The 24360-nt window shown below is 39.6% G+C and overlaps 1 protein-coding gene across 14 annotated transcripts in view; it reads left to right on the top strand.

Annotated features, from left to right (window-relative positions):
- Positions 1–24360, top strand: part of NUMB (NUMB endocytic adaptor protein) — a 96367-nt gene that overhangs the window by 25592 nt on the left and 46415 nt on the right. For 6 of the 14 annotated variants that reach the window (XM_061376374.1, XM_061376373.1, XM_061376378.1 and 3 more), the window contains exon 1: positions 7163–7187. The exons of 1 other annotated variant lie outside the window; for it this stretch is intronic. The gene's annotated coding sequence lies outside the window, so the exon portion shown is untranslated. Of the gene's footprint in view, positions 1–6989; positions 7188–24360 lie in introns of those variants that run through there. 7 more of the 14 variants (XM_061376367.1, XM_061376366.1, XM_061376375.1 and 4 more) reach the window with 5 other exon arrangements.

The following is a 24360-nucleotide window of genomic DNA, read 5'->3' as shown; positions in this document are numbered from 1 at the left end:
TGAGGGAGGGAAGGTTGTTGGTGTGGAGTCCTATAGCCACTTTTTGTTACCCTGAGAATTAGCTTCTGATATGTGGCACTTGTATCGGCCTCTGTCAGATGTTTTCTGAAAAATCCAAGTATGTGTTTTCATCATTAAACAACTTGGTTAAATGTGGTTGAGAAGAATTCTAATGGGCAACTAAAGTGTATCTGGATTTCTGCCAAACTGGGTTTTGTTTGCCCCACTCATGAGGTTTGAAATAATTTATTTTGAGACAAGCTAATGTTTGGAAATGCATTGTTTGTTTGGCACTTTTTTGTTTTTTTTTTTTTGGGGGGGGAGGTTAAATGTAAAGATGATCTCATTTTCATTTGTCTTGACAGATGTCAGGCTGTTAGTATCAGCAATTCTGTTGCCTCTCTGAAGCTTTCACTGCTGCTTTTCATTTGGGACAGTGTTTAAAACCGTTTATCACTCTAAAGTACAGTTTGTAACAAATTCTCAGAATTGCTCCCAGCACTCTTTAAATGCAAGTGCAATATGTACTATCCTCTGGCATAAAAGCTGGCTTCAGTGTGTACGTATTAGTAGCTCAGTCATTTGCTGTGTACAGTCAGAGCTCTTTAGTGCATACTCTCCAGACCTGATGAGCAGTTTAAATTAAAGTGTTGTTTTAATACTTCACCTCTTCATATATGTAGGATCATAGAATAGTTAGGATAGGAAAGGACCTTAAGATCACATAGTTCCAACCCCCCTCACATGGGCAGGGACACCTCACACTAAACCATGTCACCCAAGGCTCTGGCCTTGAGCCCCACCAGGGATGGAGAATTCACGACTTCCCTGGGCAACCCATTCCAGGGCCTCACCCCCCTAACAGGAAGAATTTCTTCCTTATATCCAATCTAAACTTCCCCTGTTGAAGTTTGAACATGTTACCCCTTGTCCTGTCACTACAGTCCATAATGAATAGTCCATCCCCAGCATCCCTGCAGCCCACCTTCAGATAGTGGAAGGCTGCTCTGAGGTCTCCATGCAGCCTTCTCTTCTCCAGGCTGAGCAGCCCCAACTTTCTCAGCCTATCTTCATATGGGAGGTGTTCCAGCCCCCTGATCATCCTCATGGCCCTCCTCTGGACTTGTTCCAACAGATCCATGTCCTTTTTATGTTGAGGACACGAGAACTGCACACAATACTCCAGGTGAGGTCTCACGAGAACAGAGTAGAGGGGCAGGATCACCTCCTTCAACCTGCTGGTCACGCTCCTTTAGATGCAGCCCAGGATATGGTTGGCTTTCTGGGCTGCAAGCGCACACTGAAGGCGGCTCATGTTCATTTTCTCATCGACCAACACCCCCAAGTCCTTATTCTCAGGGCTGCTCTGAATCGCTTCTCTGCCCAGCCTGTAGCTGTGCCTTGGATTGCTCCAACCCAGGTGTAGGACCTTGCACTTGTCATGGTTAAACTTCATGAGGCTGGCATCAGCTCACCTCACAAGCATGTCAAGGTCCCTCTCTATGGCAGTGCCGTGCCCTGGAAATGCAGGGTAGGCTGTAAGATATGGATTGCTACATAAAATGAAAGAACTGTATGTTCTAAGCACCAGAATGCATAACTACAGGGATGCATCATTTCAGTTTCCTGAAAGTAGCAATTCACTTTCATCGGTTATAAACAGGGAAGTTGGTTACTGTTGAGGAGACAGCTTTCTTGCTGCCTAATCACATTCATTCCAGTGCATATCATATCTGTCAATCAGGCTCTTTATTTTTGACCGGAGGAGCAAGCTGCTTTAGCCATCGTTACCATGATGCTTGTGTTGTAAGGTTAAACAGAGTAGAGAGGCAATTTGGAGCTAATTCTAGCCAGTTGGTTAAGGATTCTTTGATTTGTTTGTGTTGTATTAGAATGGTTAAGTTAGAGTATGTTAGAATACAGTTTTTCAGGAAGTACCTTTTGTCTTCTTTTGCCCTTTTTTTTTTTTTGGAATCTGAACTTAACCGCACCTCCTGCTTGTGTGTGTGAGGAATGACAGTAATGGAAAGCAGAGGAGATCTGATTGGGAGTGGCTTTGGATCTCAGGTTTTCTCTTTTGCCTTGGTCTTTATTGGTAAGATCTCCCTGCTGGAGTTCCAGGCCCTGGAAACTAGTGTGATGTTCTGGAGCAGTGAAGACTTAGCCCCAGTTGAGACTAGTGGGACTTTCTGGAGCAGTGAAGACTTAGCCCCATTTGAGAACCAATTAAAGGAACGTTTAAACAAATTTGCTTTAAGGAAGCAGTGGGACCTGCCAGAATGCACCTATGAGTGTTGAGTGAGCTGGTGTCATAGCAAAGTCACTCTCAATTATTCTGGAAAGACTGTGAGAATAGAAGATGGTTCCTGATGACTGGAAGAAAGTAAATGTCACTCTTGCTTCCAGGAAGGGCTAAAGAGTCTGAGGATTTACAGAGTGATCAGCCTCACCTTGATCCCTGAGCAGGTAATGGAGCAGATTCTCCTATGAAGCTATTTCCAAACAAAGGACAAGAAAGTGATTAGCAATAGTCATCATGTGCTTGGAGCAACCCGTGAACCTTCTGTGATGAAATGATTAGATTGGTGGATGAGGGAAGAGCAGATGATAACTCTTTTGATGTTTCGCTTTCACAGTGCTTTTGACATTTTCTCCCTTAACACCATCACTGACAATCTAGCTGATGATACCTCACTGAGCCTGTACAAGTTTGCTGAAATGCTGGGCTCAAAAAAGTTGTGAGAGGTGGTACAATGTCCAGCTGGAGGCCAATTACTAGTGGTCTGCCCTAGGGGTTGAAAGCAGGGGCTGGGCTGTTTAACATCTTCATTGATGTCCTGAATGATGGGACAGAGTGCACCCTCAGCAAGCTTGCAGGTGATAGAAAATTGGGAGGGGTAGGTGGATGCCACAAAAGACGGTTGTGTTGCCATTCAGAGGCATCTTTGACAGGCTGAAGAAATGGGCTGACAGCAATCTCATGTTCAAGAAGGTTCAACAAGCAGATCTGCTAGAAGGGTGTCTGTATTCCAGCACTACCATCCCCATACTTCATTGTTCATACCATTGCTGGCTGTTTGCAGACTTCTTGTACCAAGGCTTGGGCCGCATACTGCATACTGGCGTGTAAGTGCGGTGATTAGATTAAAAATACGCAAAGCTGTTTGGAGAGAACTATCAAAATCATGGAGAAGAATGTGATAACAAAACTGAAACATTTATTTTTAAGGGTACTTGAAGTGTCAAGGAGGTGATTTTCACATCTCTGGACCATTATCAAAATGTTATTTGATGTCAGAGTTCAATGAAGCAAGGAATGTGAAAGTGGTTTTAATCACAGCTTATGTAATAGTTTGCCCCTTGTAAACTTAAAGGGTCACTGCTGTATAGCCCTGTGTTGCTGAACTGATGGTCTATTATATTTAGTACAGTCAGCCCTGCTGCCACAAGTCGCATGCAGTTTTTACGTTATTTCTTTGTGAAAATGCAACATCTTGTCCGCATGTCATCAGAACTAGTGTTGCCACTTTGTTATTGTTTGCTTAAGCATACCTTTCTAAAGATTTCATATGCCTTGGTTTGCATTCCTCTTCTGTAGAAATGTTTTAACTGGAGTTAATGGTTGCATAAAAAGTGGAGTGTGGAGAGACAAAGTCTTTGAGTATGAAGGCTAAGAGGAGTGTTAGGAACAAACTCAAGTTGTCTGTGTTTATGGATAAGCAAAACAACTTTAATAGAACTGTTGGGCTATATGTTAAGGATCTTCTATGTTGCCATATAAATCATTTGATACAAGAAATTGAAGTCCAAAAGGAGGACTTGAAGATGACCTGGATTGTCATGCCCAAACTTGCACAGTGTATGACCTTAGAAGTGGGTAATAGTTCACAAACTCCAAGATAAAAACTGGTAATAGCTGTATGCTACAAGCAATGCTCTTTTCTGCTAAAAAGCCCAGTGTGTCAATTTTTCTTATTTAGAGTTTTGTGCTTGTCTGTTGTAGTACATCTTTATCATGATTTGGGGCTATGACATCCTTCTGTGTCTTTGTTCTTTCATGAACAGTGGTGTACGACTGAAAAAGCCATCACAAGCTTCACATCATAGGTAGTCTGTGGAATGGAGGCACTCATCAACATAGTTAAGCCAAAATAAAAAATGTAGCTTGATTATTGTGATTATGAAGAGAAAAATCTTAACTTGGTCCCACTAATACTTGACACAAATGTTCATCTATACACGTAGCACCTACATGGGCTTCTTTTCACTTTTAGTTACTTATTATCTTCTTACTTATGGTTGCTTGGCAGATTTGGCAGAGCTAAGAGTGGATTTTATTAGTACATCAGTGATAGAAGTTCACATATATTTATTTAGAGAATGAAATTTCACAAGTGTCACAAGTTTGTATGAGAAAGCAGAAGGCAGGCTGGTTGGTTGGAGATTTAACAAAAAAAAAACTCACTGCACAGAATCTAGAAATATTGCTCCGTACAATCTATGGATTACAAGGTACTGTTTTATAACCACTTTTAAAGGGACATTCTCAAGCTTGTTTATAAACCATATTTCTAAAGATTTAAATTTGCTACGAGATTTTCTGTTGACAAATATACCTAAGTGCCTATGCATCATCATACTGCAATCAATCGCAATCAGCTCAGCAATTGCGTAGATAATCTTTGTTGGAAGGAATATGTCAATGGAAAGAGGTTCCTGTTTTAATCCTAATAATGCAAGCTGGAATGTGTGTTGAAGTGAATGCCAGTAATTCTTATGATAAAATCAGTGATATTCATTATGTCAATTTCAGGAGATACCAGCTCCACCCCAGAAGTTCATAGGAAACAAAGTCTGGAAAATATGATCCAAGATGAGACTGTATGTTGGCCCTGGAATACTTCTAACCCCAAATCTGGGTACCAAATTCTGGAAGTCTTTCTGCCTGACTTTAGTTTTATTTCTTGTCTATGAAATTGATCTTAGAATTTTAAGATGCCCTTGGCAGGAAATTAATAAGAAAAATATTTATGCAGTTGCAGCTGTGTGGTTCTTTCTCATGTATATGCTTCGTTCCAAATGTCTAGATTCAATCAGGAATATAATGAGGTTGATTTTCTTTTTAAAGGGATGGCAGTCAGCTCCCTGATATGGGCAGTCAAGTGACTGCTGTGTAGTTTGCTGAAGATTCGGAATTGTCAATATAGTTACGTGTTTCAGCAGAGGGGGTTTCTTATTTCAAACAGGGATGATCATGGCACAGTGTAATATGTAAACCATAGCATTACAACCCGGTAAGCAGTCCAGAAGGTTATAAAAATTTAGGCAAGGTTTTTTGATAAACTTTACTCAATCTGAAATTGGGCCTCAAGAACTTTTACACTTACATCTTGCTCAGATGAAGCCTAAAAATACAATGAAAGCAAAACAGCTTTGTAACAACTCATAGAGGAAGTGATTTTCGTTTTTGCTGCTGTCTTGTACAAAGCCCAAGTAGCGACTCAGGCTTATAAATACTTTCCATTTACTAATGTATTTTATCGCTATTTAAAATAGCATTTGTGAATTTAGCAGTACTTTTAGTTCCTGAAAAATAGGTATCTCAATCTTGTTTTGTTTTATAGGAAAGGGTGTGTACATATTATAAGGAATGTAACCAGAATCTGTAAATCTTGACATGTGGTTTATTCAGTCTGGATTACATGATTTGCTTTGTCATTGTGTAAAAAGTACAGTATGGAAGTGTGCTTCAGTGTTTGAACTAGGTTTTAATATACACAAGCTCAAATTTGACTCTCTTACTATCTCTGTGTTTTGCTGTGTGTCACTTGCATAATTCTCTTTGCTATTTGATAAAATGATATTCTGTCCCTCAGACATTCTCAGCAGAATTTTAAACTTGAGAAGATAAGATTTGCTGACCAGTAAAGCAGTTATTTTACTTAGAAGGGAAATTGGTAAAATACTGCCAGTTCATTTAGAAGCCTTGCAGTTTATTGTTGACCTGAACAAATTTTTCTATAAGGACTTGGTGCCAGTACTAAGAAACAGGGGAAATGAGCCTGATGAAAATACTTGTTGAACTTGTTCCCTACATCATGGGACATGCCTTGTTCCCTCCACACAGGTTTGGGGATACAGCCCTAAAAAGGGGAACATAGAAAAAGCCACAAAAGCAGTAAACATCTGATTTTTTATTTTATTTTTTTTTATGGATGAATACAGATTCCTTAAAGAACAGAATTGGACTATATTCTGATAAATTCAAATCTTTATATTGGAAGAAATAAATACATTGTTCTGCTAAACCATTTTCAGCAAACATGTAACTTCAAAACAGAACAAATGTAAAACATGAAAGCTTTCACACAAGACCACCACCAGTTCCCTGCAGCTGCAGAAGTGGACAAGTTCACCAGGATTTCTGAAGTGAACAAGACTGGGTTAGAAAAGCCTCAATGTTCTTAGACAATAATTATTTTGGAAGCCGAAATAAGTAACTAGCAAAACTATATTTATTATCCTAATCTCCAAATTTGCACACTTGTTCCTGCTTTCCTGACAGGATGTTTTGGAGGACAGTGTGTCCCTCCCTTGAGGTCAAGCCAGGACAGGGAATAGATCTTCATACTCAAGAACTAGAGCCATTTTAAACAATGATGCACCTTTGATATGTGATTGTCTGCAGAGAAGAGGGGTATCAGCTACAACACTTCCTCATATTGTTGTGTGTTCAGAAACATGTCACTGCTGAAGTCTCAAATCTCTACAAAGTCCATGTTGTAAACTGAAGTGTGTGCAAAGCTGTAATTTATGAAGGCTCAATTTCTCAAAGACCTTTGTACTAATGAGTTTAAAATTCTACCCTTGCTCTGCAGATACAGTTTAGGAGGTTGTTTTACTGCATGTGACACAGCTGTTTTAAGCATAGCAAGAAAAATTTTGAGGGGGATTTTTTTTTTCTGGTTCCCCATCCCCCCATATTGTTACTCTTAATTTATGTTCTTTAAAACTATATAGATTGATTAATAAACAACTTCATAATAGAATTAGAAGGCTGAGTTGGTGGGATTTTTTTTTTTCTTAATTGTTTTTAAGGCTGTGTTTTCTGCTGGAAGGACTCTTTGTGAACTTTCTTCTGTTGAGCAACTCCCTTCTCTCCTTATGGGCCTGTGAGTTGGTGTTAGGTGAGTGCTGCTTCTGGATTACTTGAATTACTGCTGCTCATTACAAAAGTTTCCCAACTTGAACAGTGTCACTAGTTTAATTTTGGTGTCATGGATATAATCTTCCAAGAACTGTTTGACACAAGGATTGTGGGAGGTATCATGCCAGCCAATGAAGATTGGGCTTTATTTGCTCACTGACCTCCACACTAAATTCTGAACCAGCAGTTTAATGTGTTTTCCTGGGTGAGCACTCTGTTTGTGGGGGTGCTGGTCTAGAAAATCTGTCCTGAAAGTGTTGTCCAAAAAAAGCCAAATCCCATTTTACTGATAGCACATAACACACTTTCAGATGAGTGCAAAGGACCTGTTTTTGTAAATGAAAATTAAATTATGAAGTGGGATATATGTGTTACCGTGGTGTGTTGTTTTTTTCCCCCAAGATCTGATTTCTGATTACAACTGAAAGAGCTGCCAGAAGATCTAATGTAATGGTTTGATAAGTGGTTAGTTCTCTTGGGAGGAGGGTTGAGAATAAATATCAATTGTCATAAGAGTTTTAATTCTTCTTTTTCTAAAGGCAAAAAAATAAGGGGGGGGGGGGGGGGGGAAGGAGGACAAGAAACTGCTCTCTTCAGTCAGTACATTCTGCTGACCAGAATGTCCTTTGAAACAAAACTATTGTTGATACAAAGCTGTAGACTTGCTTAAAGGTAGAAGTTTTATGTAGTGATATGTGCTAGGAAATTAAGATTTAATTAAGTGGTTGACTTGCAGAAAGCCACATGCCATCTTAAGCTAAATATGCTTTTCTAATAGAAAAATTATGCAGTAATTAATAGCATGTAATAATTTCAGCTGGGATTATCATTATTTTGTAATCCTTAACTGTGCTAGGCATAATTTTAGTGCATTTGTGGCAGCTTTAAGGCAAATAGTTTCCCTTTAAAGGGGATTAAAAAATGGGAAAAGGATAGGAGATGAAATCATAGGAGGGTAGGCTATTTGGCTTAGATTTAATATTCACAACGCAGTGGTGTGTTGACTACTATGATGGAAACTTTCTATTAGTACCTTCAGGGAGATGGGGAGAGGGGATTCTAGCTGTGACTTTCCTACTGAGAGGCTTTAGTTTTGATTTCTACAGAAATGAAGAGGACAATTGTCCACTCTTGAGCCTTCCTGAATATAAATGTGATGTTGCCTTTCATTTACCAGATTGATACTATGGGTGGTTTGGTGTTTTTTGGTTTTTGTAGCTGAGAAGTGTTTTCTTTCCTCTGCTGGTTTTAATGGAACAGAAAATGGAGATTTAAAAGGCATGAATTCTCATTGAGGCTGGCATTTGCAGAGGCACTTTGATCTGTCTCTCCTTTGTGTGGGTTCCTGAGGCTGGAAGTCAGTCAGGACAGTAGGGCAATCCACCTGGGAACTGATGGAAGGGCACAGCAGAGCAGTGCTGGGCTCTCCAAAAACCTTTGTCCTTACTGCACAAAGTATGTACAGTACTAATCCAAACTCTTCAACACATAATCCCAAGTGTAGTAGTGATTTGGATCGATTTGCTTCAGGAAGCGTTTTTGTGTGTGGACAAAAGGAGTGAGATAAGACTGCGTAAGAGCCCAGTGTTCTGCAGTGAAACTTTACAAGTTAAGCAAGCTGGAGATCTGGCCCTAACTTACATTTTGCCATTAATACAGGGACTTTATTTTGTACTTTGATTACCTGATGTCTGGTGGAAAGAGTCTGGGAGTTTTGCTTGATTTTTTTTTTTGGTTTGTGTTTTGTTGTTGTTGTTTTGGGGTTTTTTTTGTTTGTTTGTTTGGTGGTGGTGTTGTTTTACCTTCTCACATTTATTTGTCTATAGGATATTTTGCTGTGAGTGCATGTGTTCAAAACATAGCACTTTGGTATATGTTTAAATAGTAATTGATGTTGGGGGCGGGTATTTCCTGATACTTCATGATGGTTTAGAACTGAGTCATTGGCCAGGAAATACCAACTCCAGATTACATCAAGTTCAGTTATCTAAAAGATAGTTCAGTGTCTTATCTGAATATGGCATAGTGTCAGAGACATTGTGTTTGTAATAGCATCTTGTTTTGGTGTTTAATTATAGAATAAGTAGCGGTATTTGGGTTCTGTGTGCTATAAATACATCTTGTTGGAGTCACTGCCTCTCCTGCTGCTGGTTTTGGAAAGTGATCAGGCAAAGTTGCTAAAACTCCACATTGTGCAACTGTAAGAATTGCTTTTGGATTCTCAAATTAAAGAATACTTGCTGCTCTTCCTTCTCCCTGCCTGGCAACCAGAGTTGCCATTTGTGTCAGTTTTACAGTACACTTCAGTTGGGGGTTAAAACTTCATCTTTTCAGGTTGATGAGGTTCAGTTCCCCTTTCCGAATGGTAAGGATGATTTGTGAATCCTCAGGAAGGTTTTTCTTCCTTCAGGAGTCTTACAAATTGTTTGTTTCCTAATGATGTTTACATCAACATATGTTCTTCACTTTACAGATTGACTTGGTGCATGTATGTGCTTTTTCCATGTCACTGATGTAAGGTTAAAGGACTCGGATTAGAGAAAAGTGGTATTTTATTCTCTCCACCTCCTTTATACAAATTGAAGGAGGGGCTTGTTTTGCTTATTATTTTTCCCTACCATAGCAAAAAGCATTCTGGGCTTGTGTTGGATTTTCACAGAAGCTCATAAAACTTTTTTTCAAGGTGAATTACCAGTCTTTTGATAGGGTTAAACAGATGCCATAATAAACCTTTAGATGACCATTTAAGAGATCTTGAGAGATAAAATACCAGTGAGGCTGAGTAATGTTTCCTTTTTAATCCCATTCATCCTGCTTAGCTCAGTTTAGATAAAGATGTGTCTCCTCCTTGCAGGAAAGGGTTCAGATGTGATAAATGATAAAGCGTTTTGTATTAGCAGAAAACTGAACTGGTCAAATAAGCTACATGTTGAGTGTATAGTAGATGGTGCATAATGATCTTAATAGCTTTGGTTATGTAAAAACCAACCACCAAATTTCTGATGGTCTCCTATGTAATGATTATATCTTGTTCCTGTATAGCTTGTGCATTTTTTACTATGCTCTTTTTTCAATATTGAGAACTCTCTCTAGGGCCTAAAATTCGAGATGTAATTTATCACCTTATGTAACACTATTTGAAAGCTCTTCCCCAGGTTTTTGTGTGTGGGTATGAATTCCTGATGATGTTACTCTTCTGCAGTTAGGTATTCAGAACTTGGAGCCTACAAAGTCATTTTCCTAGTTAAAACCCAGCCAACCAAACAAAACCAACCCCACAAACATGCTTGCAAAAATTAATTGTTCAATGTTAAGATTGGGCTCTGAATCTTTATCTTAAGATAAGACTGAGGTATTGAATTTAAAGCTTCTTACAGAAGATTAGATTTGATACAGTGACAAGGCAAAATCACTTCTCCAATTATAGCTATGCTGTTCTGATTTGAGGCTGCTTAACACTTTAATGTGAGAAGAGTAGTAATCCAGAGAAGTGCTCTTACCAAGTAATTGCAACTGAAAAGGGGTGGGATATTTTACATAAATTACCTAGAAGAGGAGGTTATGTATATTACAGTGAACTTTTTTGTCATGCAGCAATGTGTTTAGGCAGGGCTGTGCATCTTAGTGCATGGCAGCAGCATGTTAACTTCCTACAGTAACAGAGCTGCTGTCTGGGAAGTCTCACTCTTCTGCCGTCTTTGGTGAAGCAAACTCTGCAGCTGGATGTTCTCTAATTTTCAGAAGGATAATTAATTGCCACTGTTCTAGGACATGTGTATCTTACCACTTGATCTTTTTAAACCCAATAATAGCTCATACAGGGTTCAATGCAGTCATACAGGATTTTACCCCTGCTTTTAATCCAGTGTACAAGCATTAGCTTGTACTTTGCATGATAGAGTAAGTAAGTTTAATTAACAAAACTGGACAAAAACACAGGATTGATGTATACCAATATCAAACAACCCTGGTAGTTATAGCCAAATAGTGCTTTTTGGTCCTGGAATAAAAAAAAACTCATGAAAGTGCTTGTAAGTATTTGCAGACCCCTTTTCCAGAGATGCTTATTCCAGATATTTGCTCATGCTGACTGAATATTTGTAGGGAACTGGGGGGAGGGGGAGGACGGAGGGACCTTGACATGCTTGTGAGGTGGGCTGATGCCAACCTCATGAAGTTTAACCATGACAAGTGCAAGGTCCTACACCTGGGTTGGAGCAATCCCAGGCACAGCTACAGGTTGGGCAGATTCAGAGCAGCCCTACAGAGAAGGACTTGGGGGTGCTGGTCAATGAGAAAATGAGCATGAGCCAGCAGTGTGCGCTTGCAGCCCAGAAAGCCAACCATATCCTGGGCTGCATCAAAAGGAGTGTGACCAGCAGGTCGAAGGAGGTGATCCTGCCCCTTTATTCTGCTATCATGAGACCTCACTTGGAGTATTGTGTACAGTTCTGGTGTCCTCAACATAAAAAGGACATGGAACTGTTGGAACAAGCCCAGAGGAGGGCCATGAGGATGATCAGGGGGCTGGAGCACCTCCCATATGAAGGTAGGCTGAGAAAGTTGGGGCTGTTCAGCCTGGAGAAGAGAAGGCTGCGTGGAGACCTCATAGCAGCCTTCCAGTGTCTGAAGGGGGGCTATAGGGATTCTGGGGAGGGACTCTTCATTAGGGACTGTAGTGATAGGACAAGGGGTAATGGGTTAAAACTTAAACAGGGGAAGTTTAGATTTGATATAAGGAGGAAATTCTTTCCTGTTAGGGTAGTGAGACACTGGAATAGGTTGTCCAGGGAGGTTGTGAATGCTTCATCCCTGGCAGTGTTCAAGGCCAGGTTAGACGAGGCCTTGGGTAATATGGTTTAGGGCGAGGTGTCCCTGCCCATGTGAGGGGGGTTGGAACTTGATGATCTTAAGGTCCTTTCCAACCCTAACTATTCTTTGATTCTATGATAGAACCAACCAGTGACTTCTGTAATTCAGGGTTGAAATGAGAAATTCTGGGAATGTCTTTCTTAATCTCTCTTCTGCCTTTTGGCTTTGTTCTCAGGACAGGTGAATTTTTCTAGCTCTGTGCTTGTAAAAATGTATATTGGTACTTAACTGTGTAATTGTAGGCTTCTGTGCTTCCATGAAGTATTACACTCCTTTGGAGCAGGTTGAAACTTCCTGCTGTCTAGGTTTGTAACTAGAGAGTCTTTCTTCTGCACAGTGATTTTTATAGGTGCATGCTGAAGAGTAAAGTAGCTCTGTCAGTCATATAACGAACTTGGTCACCACAGGTGAAAGCAGGATTCAACATACTACATGGTTTACACACGAGAGCTGATTTAAAATGTTGCACTCTTGGCTTTACCCTGCTCCTTGCCAGTTGGTTTTGCAAGTTTTCTTAGGCTACCAGCGAGCACAGCTGGAGCTGGCTAAGTTGGCTACAGCCATCTGCTGTAGAGAGCACGGAGCCTGTGGTGGCCTTGTCCCACTGATGCAATTGCTCAGGCTTTGCAGGAAAGGCATGCTGTCACTGAAGGTCTTGCTTCATTTGTTGTAACCAAGAAGACAACTGTTATTGCCTGCTAAACCCCACCATTTTTCTATGCTCTGTTACAGAATGAATTTGCTTTATGAGCACATTAACTGCAGAACAAAGGAAGGTGTTCAGTAGATTATATTTTTAATTTCATGTGGACAGTGTCAGTGTTACTTATGGTGGAATGTAATAAATGGCAGTCATGGTAAGCTGTGCTAGTTATAGCTACTGTTCCTGTTAGAGATGTCCTAACGTACGATGATTGTAGTATCTCTTACAGAGTGCTTGCTTGAGAGTCAGGTGTCTCAGTGCAAAACCACATCTGAAGACAACTTCAGTTTGTGTGCACCGCAGTCTTACAGATCCAAGTGAGGCACCTCAGGTGTAGCCTTCATTTTTACCCAAGGCTATGACAAGTTTGGTTAGGTTTCCCAGAACCATTTCAGTGTACCTGACCCAGAACAAAGGTTGTCCAGGCCCTTCCTGTTGTGTGTCATGTCTGTGTATTTAACATGAGGGGTTGTGGGTGGTGAAGAGAATTCGCAGGGCGTGTCCTGGGGCAGTCTGTCCAACAAAGCCATGTCACAGCCGCATTCTTGCCTAACCGCTCTCTCTTGCAGCGGTTAACCTTTTTCACGCTCTGGATTTTTGAAGTGCTATCATCTGGATTTGTTGTGTGTAGTGTACCTACACTGTTAAGTCTGTGCGGGTAGTAATTGCTGGACTTAAATGACTTTTTTTGTTTTTTTCAAATGGTAAGTTAAGTATGATGGAAACCAACAATTTAATTCAGTGTGTAAAAACGTTTCATAGGAGGCTTTGCTTTTCAAATCCTGGGTAGAGTAGATTGAAATTACTGAAGGAGATACCTCTTAGCACTTCTGTTTGAATTATTTATGACAGTGTGATCTCAGTCAGTTTTGCTTGCTTTGACCAGTTGACTCAATGTGTTTATTCCCTGAACTATGCTTGTGACTTTCCCCTTCACTGAATACCACTTCTTTTTACCTTAAGATTTTGTGAGTTTTAAAATTGGAGATATTCTGTGAAAGACTGGAAATGAATTTGAGTCATCCTCAGAAAGTTTATTTTTTTAAATGTCTTAATGTATCTGAGAACATCATGTAGGAATGTTTTTCAAGTTCTCTGAACTCATCCCTATCAAAAGACTTCAGATTTAGTGAGATCTTTAAATAATACTTATAATTGTACTCACAGTGGGAATCTAACCACTTAAAACAGATTCAGAAAATTAGTTACTAGTTAGTGATACGTTGAAACAGTTTGAACATTTGGAATGTAGTAAATAAATACTGGGGATTTTTTACATTGTTTCTAGTAGATAAATTTGGATGTTTCTCTAGTTGGAAGTCTTGAATCTTGCTTGGATTTGTTGTTAAACATCATAGTAAGATGATCCAAAATGGTATTAATATTTAGATTTCTACTCAAAATCTATTTCTTCTGTAATGCCTATCAATAATTAGCCATCTTAAAAGCAAGATAAGGTGCTACTTAGCAATATCTATGCTTATAATGAAGTCATTTCCTTTTGCTCATGTTTTAGTCCTTATTTCTTTAATTTTTTCCTCCTCCAACTGAGGACATAATGCATAGTCAGTAATACTGACACGCATTGCCTGCTGCCATAATCTGTAGGTAGTTGTATCTTCAAAAAGCACATAGTTTCTTTTCTTCTCTTTTCTATTCTGAAAATAATTGTGTAAAGGAGAATTAGAGGCACAGGACTCAGTTCTGATTTTGCACTGGGTTAAGCATGGATTAACTTGACATATTGTGCATCAACCTGTGTGATGTTTAGGTTTTACAGAGATGTTCAGTCATCTCAGTTGCTGGTGTATTGCAATTCCCTTAGTCCCTGCCAGAATCTCCCTTCAGAGGGAAAGGGAGCTCTTCTGAGAGCTTCACATTGCAGCTATTTTAATTTTACCAACATAATCGTTTTTGTGTGTAAAGTAATATTATTATCCAGCAGGAAATACAGCCTCCTACTGTGAACTCAAGATTATCCAATATTTCAGGAATGCTTTCTAACCTTTTTTCTAACGTTAGGAACATCAGTATGTCAGATATCCTTGTCCTGCCCAATTCCCACCCCTGTATTTCTTTAGGAAAAAAAGTCACAATTTTGCTTTAGATGTCCTGACTCTTGTGATTATTTTTTTTTCCCCTTAATCTATTCAGCTCTAGTTTCATAAATCCAGGGTGGCTTTCAGAAGACAGTCATAGCAGTAGCAAAATTTACAAAAATCTCTTAGTAAAAAAGTCACTTGACAACAGAGAATATTTTGAAAAGCAAAAATATTCTTAGTAGAACAAAATACCCCCCCAAAAACCCCAAACAAACAGACCCCCCCAAAGAAACAAAACAAAAAACCATAACCCCAGAAAAACCCAAACAACACCCCCCCAAAAAAACCCAACCCATAACCCCACAAAAACCCAAACAACAACCCTCCCCCAAAAAAGCCACCCCCCCCCCCAAACAACCAACCAGCCCAAAACCAAAACACCCCAACCACCTGGAATTAAAAACAGTTAAAGTGCAAAAACGAGCAGATCATATAAATGTTCATCTATAAATATGGGATGATTCAGCATGGGCAGATTTTAGTTATGTTGTGTGAAGTTCATTTACCTGCTCATTCAGATCTTTTAGATCTTTTGACTTGTTAGATAATAAGCAGAGTTGGAATTGGCTTATCTGCTCAGCAGTGGGGTCCAAGTTTTAACTCATGCTATTTGAAATATTGAAAATCTTAAGGATTAACCTCTGTTATTCTGGAAATTACCACTAGATTGGGAACTGCAGAAGTTCATTTCAATAAGCTGTTCAGTGTGAGTGCTTTGTCAAGTTAGAAACCTAAATTGTGATTTTTCACTGCAGAAACAGGAAGGAATGAGGTGGAGCAATCACAGGTCTTACAGCCCCTCTTTGAGACAGAGAACATGGAAGTACCTCTTGCTGTGTAGCTGGATTTGCAGTACAAAACATGGACCTCCAGGGATGTTGCTGATGCTCCTTATGCAGCATGTCAAACACACTTGTGTTTTGTCTTCGACCTCATGTCTGGTGTTACAGGGCAGTCTGCTACCACTTAATGTGGTTTTTTTCCCACGAATTTAACATGTTCTACCTAGAAAAGATAAATTCAGTGATAGGATTGGATGGCGTCAGTGTGTGCATTCAGGGGTATTGGTCTGTAACCCAAATCCCCAGTTTCTTCCACAGCCTTATCTCTCAATTCCCCTGTACCTGTGAGAGTCCGCAGTGCATAGGCTATATACCTTAAGTAGGCTACTTCCTGAATCTTCTTTTCTTCCTTAATTTTATATCACTGTAACTTTACTCAGTGGGCAATCAGTATTTGAGTCTCCTACATATGGCTCCAATCTCCTGGTGTATCTACAGAACTAGGTATTTATAGCAACCCGCCTAAGTGTATTATTCCAGCGGTGAGAAACTGATTCACTGAACATTGTGATTCCTCCTGCGCCTACGTCAGTGACCAACTGTGGGGTTTTTGGCACACATTGCATTCCTGGGTGTGGTTGTAAGACAATCCAAGATAGCCTTGGTTATCTTGGCTTTGTTACAACAGCCGGGAGCAGTTTAGAGGTTCCACATTAGAGGCTATGAAAAGCATTTAATTCCAGACTGTGAAGTCTTTTTGTCACCTTCAACTTTAGTTCTTTTTTTGTAAGACTTAAGGAAGAAAGAAGTTACATGAGTAATAAGGCCTGGTGTAGTTCACAAATTCAATACATGTTAAAAAGATTGTGAGTCATGAGACTAAAGATTTCCATAGCTGGTTGCTTTTCAGCTTTGGGGTTTAGAATCCTGGGTACACTAAATTTCATCCCTTTTTTTTTTTTTTTTTTTTTTTCTTTTTTTGCTATAGATTCAGAGTTAAGGAGGTTTCATCTTGTAACACTTGTAAGCCTACCCTCCAGCCAGCATGACTGTAATGTTTAATCTTGAAAAGCTTCTAAAATTAAAGTTGACTGACCAAGACAAGATTCAGACATGAGTTAGGATTAAACACAGAAGGACTAAGTAGGGGAAAGAAAGCAAGGTCTGTGCATGGAAAAAGAAAACCCACAGTAGCTGACATGATGCATGGACTACAACCCCTTCTTATGGTAAGGACTCCCAACAGGCAATGTGAATATTAGTGTACTGGAAACTGTTGTCCCTTAATAGTGTTGGCATTGCTTAAATTCAAGATTTGGAAAGGCTAAGAAAGATCTACTGGTTTGTATAGTCAGACACTGTACTTCATAGAAATGTTTCTATATAATCCCTGTGTAAACAGTGCTGGAGGTCAACTTCCAGTGATCATATTTCACAATAGAGAGAGGAGGGAAAAGGAGAACCTGAGTTTTGAAAAAGTGGCCTCTTTCTTTATAGGGTATTTTCTCATAGACAGTGAGGGAATGCTAAGAATAGAAAGCTCATTAAGAGCTCTGAACTTGTTTAGATACTTCAGCTCTTCTTAGCAGGAAAGATGGTGTCACTAAGCTAGGCTGCCCTTGCAAATCTTTGTGTTACTGTGTTTGAAGCTTGATAAATTTCATTGAAGAAGCCTTATGTATGTTAAATGTTGAGTATAAATAACTGAAGAACATGTGATTGTATTGATGATTGATCTTTTTTTGGTAATATTTACGAGTTTGTCACCAACCCTAACTATTCTACAATTCCGTGATTATCAACTTTGCCTAACCACTGGAAAATGTCAGTTTGGCCTAACTCTTAAATATGCTTAGTGAAAAATTTGAGGAAAGGTGGCTTGTGGCTTCCAGCAGTGCTTTTGGAGGCATGTCATTCAAGTGCCTGTAAACACTTGCATAATTTTACTGTTATGAGGCTACACTGGCCAGAGAAACATTTGTAATAGCTATTTGGCTTTTTCTCCTGATTTGTATGAGTTCTGCAGTGCTGCTCTTTCTGACCAGGAATCCAACTTCTCAAGTCTCGGTTGTGGGAAAACTGTGTGATAAAATGCTTGAATTTAGAAGGGAAGGCTTTATGTGATTGTTCAGCATCTCTGTCTACACTGATAAGATAGGCTGCGACAAAGGTCAAAAGAAATCTCTTACAGAGAGATGAGGAGTTCTGTAGTTCTTGCCTAGGAGCCCTTTCCTTCTCCAGAAAATACTACTACTGGATGAACCGCTGCCTTTAATAGTGGTAGCTGTTTGTTTGGTGCAGTGTGTGCAGGTCCAAAAAGCTGTAGGTAAGATGCTCCTGCATGGATGATCTCAGGAGGTAAAGTTTTAGCTGGAAAGATGAAGAGCAAATCATAAACAGAGCATAAGGATAGCACTGCAGTATAGATGAGTGGCATCTGATGGACAAATCAGCCTTTGAAGTAAAATACGTCATTTTAGAAGTATTGTGATTTATTTGCACCTGGCAAGTACAAGAAAATGCACATAGGGAGGTCTTACCCATTCTGGTGTAAACAACCTTTGGTTTGTTAGGGATTTGTGTGTTTGCAAGACACTAGTTGCCTTCAGTTAACCAGGGATGGCAATTGCTAAAGCTAAATTCTGCTGTATTCATTAATTTTTTTCTGGCCAAGTGAAACGTGTGGGTTTGGTAATCTCAAAGAGACGGAAGATGACACTTGGTACCCAGGGGTTGTCGTCCAGATCCAATCTTGTGGAATTTACCAGCAAGAAGAGATTATGACAACTTCTAAGGAGATCTGATTTTTCCTACAGTGGAATATGTTGGCTTTCTATCTCAATTCAGTACGTAATGTCACTAATTTGTATCCCCTACTCACAAGTTTCATTCCCGTGAATGCAGTAAATAAGGTGAAGTTTAATGTGTTTGGAGGAACTGTGAATGAATAACTGCTTCCCAATGAAGGAAGGTGGTGTTGTCTTCCACATAATTGTCATAACATTCTAAATGGTAGTATCTGTATTATTAATGTCCTATATGCTGCCTATTGTATAAAGAACAACTACTCATTCTGTAAGGAATAGACTTAGAAGGGGAAGGCAGAGGGCACTGTGATAACAACGGTGAGCTGTGACTGAAGTAGTTATACTACAGTTACCTGACAGAATAATTGAGTTTATTCAAGGTGCTGCTCAAATCAGTGAACCCTGTGACTAGTCACTGGTGAAGGTAACACAGTTCTGACTTTTATGGTTGTGTGAATCCGGCGGTACAATATCCAGTATCCTTTGCAGTGAGTCCCTGTTGTGCCTTCCCTGCTGCTGGGTGCCAGCTGTTACAGTGCGGTCATTTCTACAGTGCTTTCCTCTTAATCCTGTTTTCTGCTTCCAGGCTCGGTTGCCACCCCAAGAAGCAGTTGTCTTTTGTGGAAGTAAGGTGGTGTTCTCCATACCAAGACAGCAACACAAGGTGCATTTCATCTACCAGACTGGGTGGTGGCAGCAGCAGCACCACCACCACAATTTCCTACTTGCCCAAGCTATAGATAGACCTCACATTGCTTCTATGTTAAACCATTCATACCAGGAGTGAAATTCGTTGCTTGCCCCTGCAGCCATCCATTGGCATGCAATGCATGATATGGTAATGACAGAATATGAATGTTATTCAGAGGAAATTCCTACGAGTGATCATTTGATTCCTTTGATCTGCCACTTGCTCTGCGCTGTGCCTGGTGTTGAGGAGTGACTGGTAGCAGTGTGTTGTGCTGTGGCCATGGAAAGGCTGCCAATGCTAGCAGGATTTCAGAGTGATAACATATTTCTGTCTGTCCTGAGCTTGATTGCTCTGATGAATATGAGGCCCAGTGAGAAGACAGTTTTCCTGGTTGTTTCCTGTTTGACTTCTCTTGTTTCATTGCCAAGCAGTTTAAAGTTGGGAAGATGACAGCAAGTGTATGATTCAAGAGGCTACTGCAACCACATGTTTTAGCAGCATGTGTTTTTTCTGGGCAGTGCACTTCTTGGCACTCTCTGACACCAGGCTCTGTGTGTTGCAGATTGGTGTAGCGGCTTTACTGTAGTGAGCAACATCTGATTTAGAAAGGTGACAGACATCTGTGGATTTCACAGTTCCAGCCTGGCTGAGGTCATTCAGACAGACTGATGTGCTCATGAGGACTGTTGGCATCAGCAAAGCTGATGAGTCACTGCTGTTCTTGGCAGCCTTGGCTTTACACCGGGACCAACTCATGGACGGTGACCCATATCCAGAGGGAAACCCACCTCCCTCTGAGAGAAGATCACCTGCTACATGGCTGTGTGACACATTTAACCATCTGAAGGAGATGGAAGTGTGATATCATGTATGATAAACGTGATCCTATTTTGCTGAAGATCATGGCAAGAATGAAGGAGGTAATTTCTATACCAGTAACATAACCAATATGAGGACAGCTTTAGGGGGTCTGTGTTCTTAGTATTTATCCTTGTAGGAAAGTGTGGTGAACAGTACTGGACTTTCTTCCCGGATTTCAAGGCCAGGCTGGACAGAACCTTGGGTGACATGGTTTAGTGTGGTATGTCCCTGCCCATGGTAGGGAAATTGGAGCTATATGATCTTAAGGTCCTTTCCAACCCTAACTATTCCATGATTTGAACAGCAGTAACAAGAAAGCGATCAGTTTGTTCAAATAATGAACATCTTTGTCTTTTTGTCTGTCTCAGCTGGCAGCTTATTTTAAATACAGTTAACAGATGCTCAGTTGCAGTGCAGTATGCAGTATTTCTGTAGCTCTCACCTGGACCTACCCAACAAAATCTGCTTTACAGATAGCTTGAGATATTTCTGACTTAATTCAGCAGATACTGCTTATAATTATACTTTCATGGATATGTACTAAAATAAGCATAATTTAGAATCTCTTAGGTGGGAGAACTGTTCATGAGTAATGGCAAACCAGGAATTTTGTGAATGTGGACATGTATGGGATTTCAGTATTTGTGGAAGAAGGTCTTAGCTCCTTATATAAACTGGGACCCTGAAAAGCAGTACTAGAATTTTAAGATGAATATTGTAACTTTGCCTTTGGAATGTATGATTGATCAATTCCTGAAGTCCTGTTGGTTAAAATATGTCTTAACCTAGTAAGTGTTCTGTGTCTTGCTGCAAAAAGAGTATGGGAATACTTTTGATCTTGATTTCTAGATTCCACAGACAATTTTAGTGGAGGTTGTTTATTATTACATGAAAGTTATTTTAAACTGCTGGTATTAGGATGCACATCGTGGCCTTAAAGTCCATTTTTGAGGCTTGAGTGGAACTTTTAAGGAAAACATACATGCAAAGGCTTGTTCTGGCTTTTAGTGCACGTTCGTTTGTGGTACTTATCTGTATTGTGGTAGAAAGTCTGTGCTGATCTTGAAAGAGATAATAAAACCTGTATGCTAACAATTGGGATTAATATGGGGAAGCTAATAGAAAAAAGTTGACTTAAGATCCCAGTATTTTATGGCCAGGAGGGTGGTACAGTAAGGCTGAATCCAGTATGTTCTAAGCCACAGACTTGGCTTGTGTGCTAAATTACCATACGTTTCATTTTGACCAGAAGCTGAAATGATGATGTGAGTTCTTGCAGTACAGTTAGTAGGTAAAGCAGTTTTATTAGTTTGGAACAGTCTGTCTCAGGCCATAAAATGAGATGTTTATTTTCCCTGAAAAAACCCACCCCCCAAAAAAAAACAAACAAAAAAAACAACCTCAACCAACAAAAACAAGCCCAACTTCATTATCGTGGAGGAATTTTGTAATTATTAATTCTGTATTAGGCCAAGAAGATGGAAACCGTCGGTTTGGATGTGTATTGCATTACTTATTTAGAGAAATGTATTTTCATTGTTAGGTATACTTAAAGGAAGCTTGCATAACTGAACTGTTTTTACTTTCCACTGAAGTAAAGTGGAAGTATAAATAACCAGTTTGTATGTGGACCGCTGGATTTATGGACATCTCAAGCTGTATCTGATAATTCTCACTGAGCATGGAGTTGTGGATTCATAACATATTATTGGAGATCAGCTATAATGTGTTACTAATTTTAGTGATCATAATGAAACCTTCTTGTTTCTGTGAAAGGAAATGTCTGAGAGATTACTATTAGTATTTTAAAAAATAACACCAGCGATTTTGTAGCAATAGCAGTTTAATTCCTATCTACTGCCTCCATAAAGACAAATGTTACTATCCTTACAGGCAAAAGGCTTCAAATGTCAGGTGATAGGAAGAGGGAGTGGGGAGGGAAGTATGCATCTGTTTATATGAGCTGCTCTGAGAAACTTGACTTGGAGTTGTTCCAAAAACTCCCAAACCTTAAATGCAGTCTGATTTGGCTTGTCTTTTCATCCCTTAATTTTTATTGGTTTGGTTTGTTGGTTTTTTTAATGGACCAGAAAAATCTCCCACCCCAAATCCTCCCCAGTTCTGTTGAGATTCCCTGCCCCCTCCTTGTTTCTCCCAACTGATGATATGGAAGCATTGAAGGTAGTAAGATAAAAGATTTGGCATAGATCTGAGAAGCTTCAGGTCTGCTGTCATAAACAAAGGAAAACCCAGCCTTGACTGGAGTTGTGGCAAGTTTGATATAATGGTGTAACAATTTCAGATCGTGGGGTGGTTCTTTAAAAGAAGCTCTTCAAATAATGTAAAAATCCATTGAGGTAAAGGGAGGAAAGGACAGAAGTTCTCTGAAGCCTTTTATAGCCCACATTGGACTTGACATTATCATCTCTAGGGTTTTTTTTTCAGCCAATAGCATCATGTTTTTCTGTATATCCATGGAGTCAAGGTTATAGCTTTGAGAGAGGGATTTTTAAGAAAAATACTATTCCAGAACCTGAGGAAAAAACCTTAAGTCACTAAGTCAACATATTCCTGCTACTGTCATATGAACATTATGTTCTGGTAACTGCTTCTATGACGCTTGGGGTTGGCGATTATTTCTTTTTTTTTGTCACAAATTACATGAATCAGGATTTTATGAAGCTAAATTCTTCTAAGAGGTATCTCTTTAGCTATGTTGCTATATATAATTCTCAAAATCCTGAGGTTAGCATGCCACTGAAGTTGTGCTTGGATTTTCTTATGGCTTTGCAGTAAGAAGACATGGGAAATGTTAGGCATAAGATGGAGTTTTACATGCTGTGTAATCATAAGGAATGTTAGTTATATATATACAAAACAGTACCAGAAAGCTGGAGTTATGTTAAAGTACCCTGCTTACACACATCTCATAGGGACTATGGTGACAAATTCTTTAAGCATCTTGTGAATTCTTCTGTGGGTGATGAAACATGTGGTTTATATCAGGTTCTAAAGAGGATGCAGAAGATCTTTAAAGGTCTTCAACTGGTGGGAGAATTCAGAAAACATTACATCCTGTGTACTTAAAAGAATTTATAGCTTGTATCTGGCTTCACCAAGCTAGCTTCTGATTTGATTACATTTATATAAAGCAAACAGATTTGGGAAATAATCCTGTTAGTCCCTGGTAATGTTCTGCAAAGAGCTATCATGGTAAGAGAGTTACGGAACAACACAGAACTTGCACTGGACAGGTGTATATTAATTCCTAATGTCACAAAATATTTTTGTTAATAATAACTTACATTCTTACATGTCAACCACAGTTGCTATGCTGGGCATGAGTGAGTTCTCTAAGAAGATTCTGCCCATGTTTTATATGAAAGTAAACTTTTTTTGTGTGGCTAGACTTATTGAAGGGTGAGCAAACTATTTTCTGATATTCTGGCAGCCAGAAAAAAAGTAGCTTTATCTTTTCTGTAGGCTCATTTTTATTATCAAAACCTGCCATTTTCACAAAAAAAGCTTGAAGCAAAGCCTTCGCAATTTTGAGTTATAAATTAGTATTAAAAATGCCTTTTGTGACACTCGTGATCCTTTGCATTGACTGCAGTCAGAAGTGTGGCTGATTTAGCCTGAACAAGCTGGAGAAAATGCACAGATAAAAGGACCTTCATTTTTAGCGAACTGTTGGAGGATGGGAGCAAGTCAAGTATCTTGAACTGCCACGTAACAGCTGCCAAGCAGTGAGTGACTGAAGTGCTTGGGCCTGCTGCAGTAATGGTATAATGAGGAGTCATCTGTCATCCTGTGAATGTATGAGCTCATTTTTTCTCACACATATTTGATGACAATTTAAGCTAACTTTCAGTTGCTAATTGAGATTGGCTAGTGCTTACAGGGTTCATTGCCACCATTATTCAAGTTTAGTGAGCTATCTGGAATATACAAATTCACCTGCTTCTGCTTATTTAAATGTCTTCTGCTTCTGTGGCTTTGGTAAAGGAATTTCCTTACCACGTGTAGTGAGCCAGCTCTTGCTGCTTCTGATGTAGCTGGGTGCCAACAATTCTGTGATGCCATGAGAGCTGTAACACAGGGGTAAAGGGAGACCAGTTTGGGAGTTATGCTGGTTTTCACCAAGGGCTCTGCAGCACAGTAATTCTCTCTGATACAGTCAGTGTTGGATCCTGAGGAAGAGTAGAAGGTTAAGGCAGGCATCAAATAAGCCTTCCTGGCTGTTCAGCTTGAAATGGGTGATTTCCTGACCGGGAGGTTGCACCTCCACTGTAATCTCGAATAGCCTTTGGAAGTTTTGATCAAATAATTAAACTG

Source organism: Neopsephotus bourkii, unplaced genomic scaffold, assembly GCF_033783945.1.
Source record: "Neopsephotus bourkii isolate Nb327-2 ecotype Australia unplaced genomic scaffold, CSIRO-AGI_Nbou_v1 NB_1707, whole genome shotgun sequence".
Lineage (NCBI taxonomy): Eukaryota > Metazoa > Chordata > Aves > Psittaciformes > Psittacidae > Neopsephotus > Neopsephotus bourkii.
Note: the sequence above shows the minus strand (reverse complement) of the source record. Positions and strands in the feature narration are given on the sequence as shown.